The following is an 8,560-nucleotide window of genomic DNA, read 5'->3' on the forward strand; positions in this document are numbered from 1 at the left end:
GTGAGATACCGGGGAGAGAGAGCGAGTTTCAAAAGCACAAAGGTTTTATAGGGGTCTAGGGGCAGCCGATTGGCTGGGGAAGGGTCGTGGCCTCGGCCGATTGGCTGGGGAAGGGTCGTGGCCTCGGCCGATTGGCTGGGGAAGGGTCAGAGTCCTGTTACGCAGGTCGCTGGGCGTGTTTTGATCAGGAAGTTTGAACGGGTGAGTGGGAGGTTCCTCAAGGGGAGGAGGCGCGATCTGAGGTTTCTGCGATTTTCCCGGAAAAGGGGTCATGTCGGGGACATAGTCACTCAAGGTGGAGAACACAGAACAAGATGGAGTCGGCCGGCGTAGGCCTGCCCTTTCAAGCCAACATTGTGAGGCTTACTCCTGATCCTTCTCACTCCAAGTGGTCACCAAGCCCTGCCAATTCTTTCTCCTTCCCAAGTATCTCCCCCGTAAGTCCCCTCCACTCCATCCCCACTGCCCTTGCCTTTGTTCAGAGGCTCAATTGTTTCTTCTGTGTTAATTTCACTTAACTGAAGTTCAAAATAGTTTTCTGAACCATGCTCTAATCTTAACTCGGGATCATATCATGTGAACCTCTGACCATATCACTGTAGCCAGGTGCCACATCACTCTCCTTCTTACCATAGTTTAATGACTGTTCCAACCCTTCAGCATCACATGTAAGACCCATTGTAGTTACACACTTATCACCTCTCCAGCTCCCTCTCTCCCTATTCTATCCTAAACCTTATCTCTTTCATTCAATCCTGAGCCTTACTATTTGTAGGTTCCAAGATGGGTCATGCTCTTTCTCTCTGCTCCACGTGTCATTCTCTTTACCTCCTCATCATATGGCTACTGATTCTCCATGATGCAGCTGATACCCAGCCCAGAACCTGGCACATGAATCATGCTCATAAATAAGATCTTTACAACAAGGTCCCTGATATTTATTCTACCTCCCTGAGTGTTTGAACCAGCTGTCGCTCCTAAGTGATCCTTGAGAATTTCCCTTATTACGTCTTTCTCATTGTTTTCATAGTTTTCGGTTTACTTTTCCATCTTCTACATTAGACCGAGACCTTGTTGAGGGTAGGAACCTGACCTTTTTCACCTTGGCGTGTCCAGTATACAGCGTGAGGCCTGACACAAACAGGCATTCAATGAGCAGCTGTGAATGAATGAATGAATGAATGAATGAAGCCTAAGCCTCCTCCAATGCCCCAGACCATGCTGCTCACCCTGCCTGTCTTGGGAACTATTGCCTTTTTCTGGAGACTTCTCAACTTTTGGAGACAACCACTTCTCTCTGCCTCGAAAATGCTGGTATCTCAGCTAGAGACTGTTTCGAAAGTAAATGACACACTCGGAAAGCCTTCCTTACTTTTCAGTGCAGTGGAAATGACGGCTGGTGGTGCCACCATTACCACAGCAGGTTTCCTGATCAGGCATCCGAGAAGACCAGGTCAGATGGCACGGAGCGGGAGCTCTTTAAAAGACCAGATTCAGGGGCGCCTGGGTGGTGCAGTCGGTTGAGCGTCCGACTTCAGCCAGGTCACGATCTCACGGTCCGTGAGTTCGAGCCCCGCATCGGGCTCTGGGCTGATGGCTCGGAGCCTGGAGCCTGTTTCCGATTCTGTGTCTCCCTCTCTCTCTGCCCCTCCCCCGTTCATGCTCTGTTTCTCTCTGTCCCCAAAATAAATAAACGTTGAAAAAAAAAATTAAAAGACCAGATTCAGCGGCTTCCTTGAAATGTCCCCTTTCCTGTCTACCAAAAGGGCCCTATGGGGTCCAAAGGCAAGCATACTGCAAAGTAAATTAGAAGAACCTGACTTTTATGGCTTCACTCTTTCCCTGCTGAATCCTTTACACAGTCACCAGAGGTGATGTCCTAAAACATAGATACGATCAAGCTGTTCACCTACTGGGAAGCCTTTAGTGTCCCCCCACTGCCTACAGGACAGAATCTAAAATCCATAGCTTATCCTGCAAAGCACGTCACCTTCAGGTGTCATTCTCCTTCTCCAGCTCCTCTGCCCCTGGGAACCCTGTTCCATGCTTCTGCCCAGGTGGCCTAAGTCTTTTCCTGAATGAACCACATGGCTTCCCACCTCCATACTGTGGCTTCCTTAGCCCCAGCTGAAAAGGATGCCCTTCCCATGCCTTTCCACCAGAGAACCCCGAAGAGCCTCGTCTCCAGGGGGGAGAAACTCCTCCCCTGGAAAAGGCCTGTGACTTTCTTCTCCCCTCCCTAAGGACTTTCTCAGCCTTAGGAGAAGGAATCCACTTCCTCTGCACATTGCCAGAAGCACGTTCTTGCTACACAAAGAGACTCTCTCATTTCAATGTTCCACCTACATGCTCACACATCCGCCTCTCTGGGCTGGATTAGTTGCTCCATGAGAACTACCAGTGTGCAACCGTAACATTTGGGGAATTATACTGGGATCTGTGGAGCTCGTAATCTCCAGAATAATGAGATAGGTTTAGCTGGGGCTTTCCTGGTTTAGGTTATAGAGAAAGGACCATTGGGATCAGAATCAGACACCAGCACATCACTTAGCGTTTGCCTTTGGCCTCCCAGCCTCAGTTTCCTTATCTGTAAAATGGGGATAACAACAACAACAACAATTTCAGAGGGTTGCAATAGGGACTAAATGCAATAATAAATGGAAAGACCCCGGTCTGGGATTTAGCATATGGTGGGTTACACCAAGAAAATATCGGTTTTGTCCCCCTCCCCATCTTGTAACTCTCCAGTTTTTATGCTTGAAAACTGCTTAATAACACTCTTTCATATAATCTCACCCTTCCCATGCCAACTTTTTCTTCAAATCTTCAAATTCTTATCGTTTTATTTTTGTTATTTTTTTTAACGCTTATTCATTTTTGAGAGAGAAAGAGAGACCGAGCGCAAGCAGGGGAGGGGCACAGAGAGAGGGAGACACAGAATCTGAACCAAGTTCCAGGCTCCGAGCTGTCAGCACAGAGCCCTACCCGGGGCTCGAAGCCACCAACCGTGAGATCATGACCTGACACGAAGTCGGACGCTTAACCGATGGAGCCACCCAGGTGCCCCCCAAATTCTTATCATTTTAATTATCGCCCTTCTTGGGATAACCTTCAACCTCTTCATATCCTTTTCAAAGCATGGCGACCCTTCATAACTGGAGGCTCTTAAAACCGTCGCGGCAGGAGTAGGTAAACATAATAATAATAAGTGACAATAAGCGAACTTATCGAGGGCTTCCCGAGCGCCAGGCTCCCTGTTCAGCCCTCTCCGTGCCACGGACTTACTGCTGCCGTGTCATAGGAGCTGTCTCAGGGCCAGAGAGCTAGAAAGTGTGAGAGCACAGAGCACAAACACACGAGCGCCAGTCTGAAATCCTTCCCCCGAGTGGCACACGAGTGTTCCCGACTCCTCCACTGCCACGGGCACTGCCACAGAGAGCTCAAGGGCAGCACTCAGGCCGGCTCACGGGATGCAAGTTGGGCTTTCTATGATGCCACCTCGGTGCTTGTGTTTGGATGTTGTGGTGTCACAGGACGAGTGTTCGAACCCACCAGGCCCACCCAGAATGTTCCCTGAGAGGCAGAGAGAGTCCAGGCTTTCTCCTCCCAACTGTTCAAAGTGCCAACACCTGTGTCATACACACTGTTCCACTGTGGATACGCCAGCAGCGGACGTGTGACCGAGTGCTCTGTGTCAGATATTAAGAAATCCAAACGAGGCCAGGCCTTCCCAGGAGTGAGTGACAGGGGCTTGCGGGGAGGGAGCATGCCACGCTGACGCTCTCCAGTGAGACTTCCTCTGCTCCTGCCAACCGCGGAGAACATTCAGTCCCCAGAACTCCTGCCCCGTATCACACTCAGGGTCTGGCCCAGTTTCACTGACATCCTTCTCTGGGGCCCCAGCATCGGCACGGTGCTGTCACCAGCACGGTGCCTGGGCAGCTCTTCGGCTCCTGTGTCTTCTTGGGGTCTCAGGCTTGCCATCCCCTTCTCTCCCCCTCCCTTCGTTCAGCCCCTCAGCCTCTCCCAGCTGCTCCTGTCACAGGGATTCTGTGAGGGTCTGTTGAGTGAACTCTCTTCCCTACACCTCTCTGTGGCTGCCTCCCCATCTCCATCTCCAGTCAGGTCTTTTACTCTTTTTTTAATTTTTTTTTTAAAGTTTATCTATTTTTGAGAGAGAAAGTGGGGGAGGGGCAGAGAGAGAGAGAGAGGGAGACACAGGGTCGGAAGCAGGCTCCAGGCTCTGAGCTGAGCTGTCAGCACAGAGCCTGACGCGGGGCTTGAACCCATGAACCGTGAGATCGTGACCCGAGCCGAAGTCGGACGCTCAACCGACTGAGCCACCCAGGCGCCCCTCTCCAGTTGCGTCTTAACTGCAATGTACCTCCTCTGAGGGCCTTGCCCTGGCCGCATCTGCTAACCCTCACCCTGCTCACTATGGCATTACCCTATTTCATTTTGTCAAGGCTCTACGATTAGCTCCTTTGGTTTTGAATTTCCATATTTATCATGGCCCTTGCCCTAGTATTATATTAGCTTCCTACTTGTGGGGTCTCTTCCTCGTTGAGCACCATAATCCTAGCTCCTAAAAGAGTGCCTAGCACATGAGGGACTCTCCATACATAGTTGTTACCTGGTCAAATAACCAATGTAATGACCCATTGACCTGAGGTCTAGCCGTGGAGGCAAAGAAAGATAGACAGTAATAATGACCGCTTTCATTTATCAAGAGGCTTTACAGGCATTATACTGAGGGTTTGACATACATTGTCTCATTTAATTAGTGCAACAACCCTATTATTCCCATTTAACAGATGAGAAAACTGAGGGTCAAGAAGTTAAAAAAGAAACCAAAAACTTACTCCAGATATATACCTGCCTTAGTACCCTGCATGGCAGAGCAAACCCAGACTTAGAGCTCTATCATCAAAGCCCAAATGCTTTAACTATTTCATTCAAAGAATCACCAACGTCAAGAAAATACCCCCTGCCAGGGGAACCAAGACGACCAAGAAAGGGGGAGGACAATAACGAGTACTGAGAGGGATGTGGAAAGTTGGAACTCTTGTGTGTCACTGGCGAGAATATGAGTTGTCACTTTGGAAAACAGCTTGGAAATTCCCCCAAAAGTTGAACATAGTGTCACCATTATCGTCTAGCAATTCCCCTCCTTGATGTAACTGAAAGCATATACAGAAAAACGCATACACAAATGCTGGTGGAACGATTGTTCATAACAGCCAAAAAGCAGAAGCAGCCCGAAGGTCCCACTGATGAATGTGTGAACAAGATATGGTTAACTTACACAATGGAGTATTATGCGGCCGTAAAAAGGAATGAAGTCCTGATTTGTGTTACGACATGATGCTAAGTGGAAGACGCCAAAGAAAAGGCCAAATATTATATGCGTACATTTATACAGAATGGCCAGAAGAGGCAAATCCACAGTGCTGGAAAGTCCATTAATGGTTGCCGGGGGTTGGGGTGGGTGGGTGGGAAATGGAGGATGACTGGTAAAGAGTATGGTGTGGTTTTTTTTGGTTTTTATTTTGGGGGCAGTTAAACCTAAGTGTTTGTGGTAGGTTAGGTGAAGACTGGAGAGGCATGGAAAAGTGTGATCATACAAAAAACGGTACGAGCGCAGAGTAGTAAACTAGGGAAAACAGCGAGGTCTGTTCACTCAGATTCCTTTCGGCGTCCATCGGTTAACTTACACAATGGAGTATTATGTAAGTTATACATACATACTCAGAGGACGTTCCTTTCCTCTGAGTACGGGAAGGGAGCCTCTCGCGGGAGGACCTTACAGTCTGCTTCAGAGGAAAGTCAGAAAACCCCTCCTCTACCTGCCATCTCTCAAATTCCTTCCGCTTGAAACATCCAGTGTGCCGAGGGCCACATTTGGGGTTAGGACGTTCTGCCCCCGGTCACCATCTTCTGCACACCTGCTTCTCACTTAGGAAGCTCTGCATATCCAGCTGTGTCACCTTAAGCCCTGTCCCTTCCAGCCTTGGGGTTTGCTTTTCAGATTTAATGTCCTCTGGAGTTTCTTTACGGGGAGACTAAAATATTCTGGAATTAGATAGCGGTGATGGTTGCACAACCTTGTGAATACGCTAAGGTTCAGTGAAACCCACTGAACGATACGCTCTCGGTGACTAAAATGGTGAATTCTATGTTATGTGAATTTGTCTAGAAAGAAAAAAATAAGAAATTAAGATACCAGAAAGAAAGAGGAAGGGAGGAAGGGAGGGAGGGAGGGAGGGGGGAAGGAAGGGAGGGGGGAAAGAAAAAAAGAATGGCTAGGTTTCCCTGCCTGTGGATGGAGCAGTTTTGAGAGCACAGGTATGCCAAGTGGTCAGATAAGCATCTAATGAAGAGGCCTGTTCAAGGTGGCAGAGGCCCAGCTCCTAGAGTCACCCAAGGAGCAGCGCTCCTCTTTTGAGCTGGGAAACGGGACCGGTAAGTGCAAGTCAGGGCCCAATCCATATACCGGGACTGGGCGTTAGATAGGTTTCTAGAACCAGAACCTGGCCGGTGTCAGAGCACGAGCCTAGTCATACAAATCCAAGTGCATGGGGGAATCTGGATAAAGAAGGCAAGGTCGGGTGCTCCATTGGTAGGACTGAGGAACCACATGAGGGGAAGACTGGAACAGCCACACAGGTGCTCAGGGGCCTCTGTTAGAGCTCTGGAAACTGGATTAGAGCGAAGGAAGGCCTGAGTATTCCAAGACTTGGCCTCCTTTTGGTACAGCTCAGCCTACTTCAGCACGTCCTCACTCAGAACTGGTCAAGCATGCAGGAGATGAAATCAGCGGCTCAGCTGGGGGAACGGGCTGGGGACATGGGGCAGTCAGTCAACCAGCAGGTTGAGATGGCACATTCCTCCAAAATGAAAGTCATTTCCCAAGTTGAAGGTTTTGGGGCCTATTCCAATGCAAAGGCCCCTGAAAAGTTAGATAATAGGCCTAGCTAATAGATAATAGGCCTAGATAATAGATCACACAGCTTGAAAGTGAAAAAAGTGTTGTGATAGCCAGTTTGCCTGACTCTAATGTCCTTGCTTTCAACTGTGTGGATGAGAGGCCGTCGAGTATGGTGGTCATGAGTTCAAATCCCACCATTGCGTGACCTCGGACAAGTTACGCAGCCCCTCTGGGCTTCAGCCCTGTCCCCTATAAAATGGGGATGGCAGTGACTGTCTGTCTCAGGTGGTGGTGAGGCGCCAATGACACAATGCACACAAAGCGTTTAGCATGGCTTCCAGAACCCAGAAAGAGCCAACCGTTGAGTCGTGTGCTCTAGTTGGGCCAGAGGGACGGGGCGTTCCGCGGGCACGTGTGGTGACGTCACGGTTTTGTCTAACACCACCTCTGTTTTCTGTTTCCCCTTATCTTGTTCTAGAAAGACTTGCCCTTGTTTGTGTGTTTCTCGAGGGGTCAAACTGAATTGATAAAGTCACAGAGAGCACCAGACGTTTGGCTGGCTCCGTGAGAACAGAAATAGGGCAGAACTCACCGGTTGGTTTTAGACATGAGTCAACCCCGTCCAAGCTAATCCCCTATTGGCAGCTGCAAGATTTTCTCTCACAAACTGATTATGCTGGTAAATCAAGACCTTTTTCTGTAGTGAAGAAAAAAGCTTATATACATTCACTTCACAGGAATAACGTCATCAGCCGAGCACAGCCGCTGTGTAGCTGAATATATTAGAATTATCCTCTGTCACGAGGTAGCGAACTTGACTCTTGAACAGCGTGGGCAGTTAGGAGTGCTGACCCCTCCCACAGTCAAAAATCCACGTAAAACCTTTGACTCCCGCAAAACGTAACTACTCTTAGCCTGCTGTTGACCAGAGAAGCCTTACTGACAACATGAACAGTCAACTAACACATACTGTGTATGGTGTGTGTATTATATACTGTGTTCTTACAACCGAGGAAGCTAGGGACAAGAACATGTTATTAAATAGGAGACTGTTAAAAACTGAGAACAAACTGAGGGTTGATTGGGGGTGGGAGGGAGGGGAGGGTGGGTGATGGGTATTGAGGCGGGCACCTTTTGGGATGAGCACTGGGTGTTGTATGGAATCCAATTTGACAATAAATTTCATATATTGAAAAAAAAAAGAAAATGTTATTAAGAACATAGAAGGTAGAGAAAACACATTTAGTACGGAAGTGTAGAGTCTGCATGTAAGTGGACCCGCACAGTTCAAATTCATGTTTGTTCAAGGGGTAACTGTTCACAGATCCTCTGGTGGAAGGTTTCGGAGGGCCTCCCAAACATTAACTAGTTAGCCCTCACCATCTTTCTTGGAAAGAGGTCCATGTGGCCGTCCCTCAGGGCTCTCCGGGAGGTGCTACCTACCCTTCCAGGCAGAGTTCCAAAGTCCCCAACAAACCCTCTTGCCCTCTTCCCCAGGTTGAAATTAATCACCCCTTCTCTGAGCTCTGCATGCACCTTTCGTCTCTATTCTAGAAAACATCTGTGTAGTACATCATTTGAGCTCCAGGTCTTTCCCACACTTGAGAGTAAGTTTTTGATGTCCTGAACTGT

The sequence above is a fragment of the Felis catus genome, chromosome D1 (genome assembly GCF_018350175.1).
Source record: "Felis catus isolate Fca126 chromosome D1, F.catus_Fca126_mat1.0, whole genome shotgun sequence".
NCBI lineage: Eukaryota > Metazoa > Chordata > Mammalia > Carnivora > Felidae > Felis > Felis catus.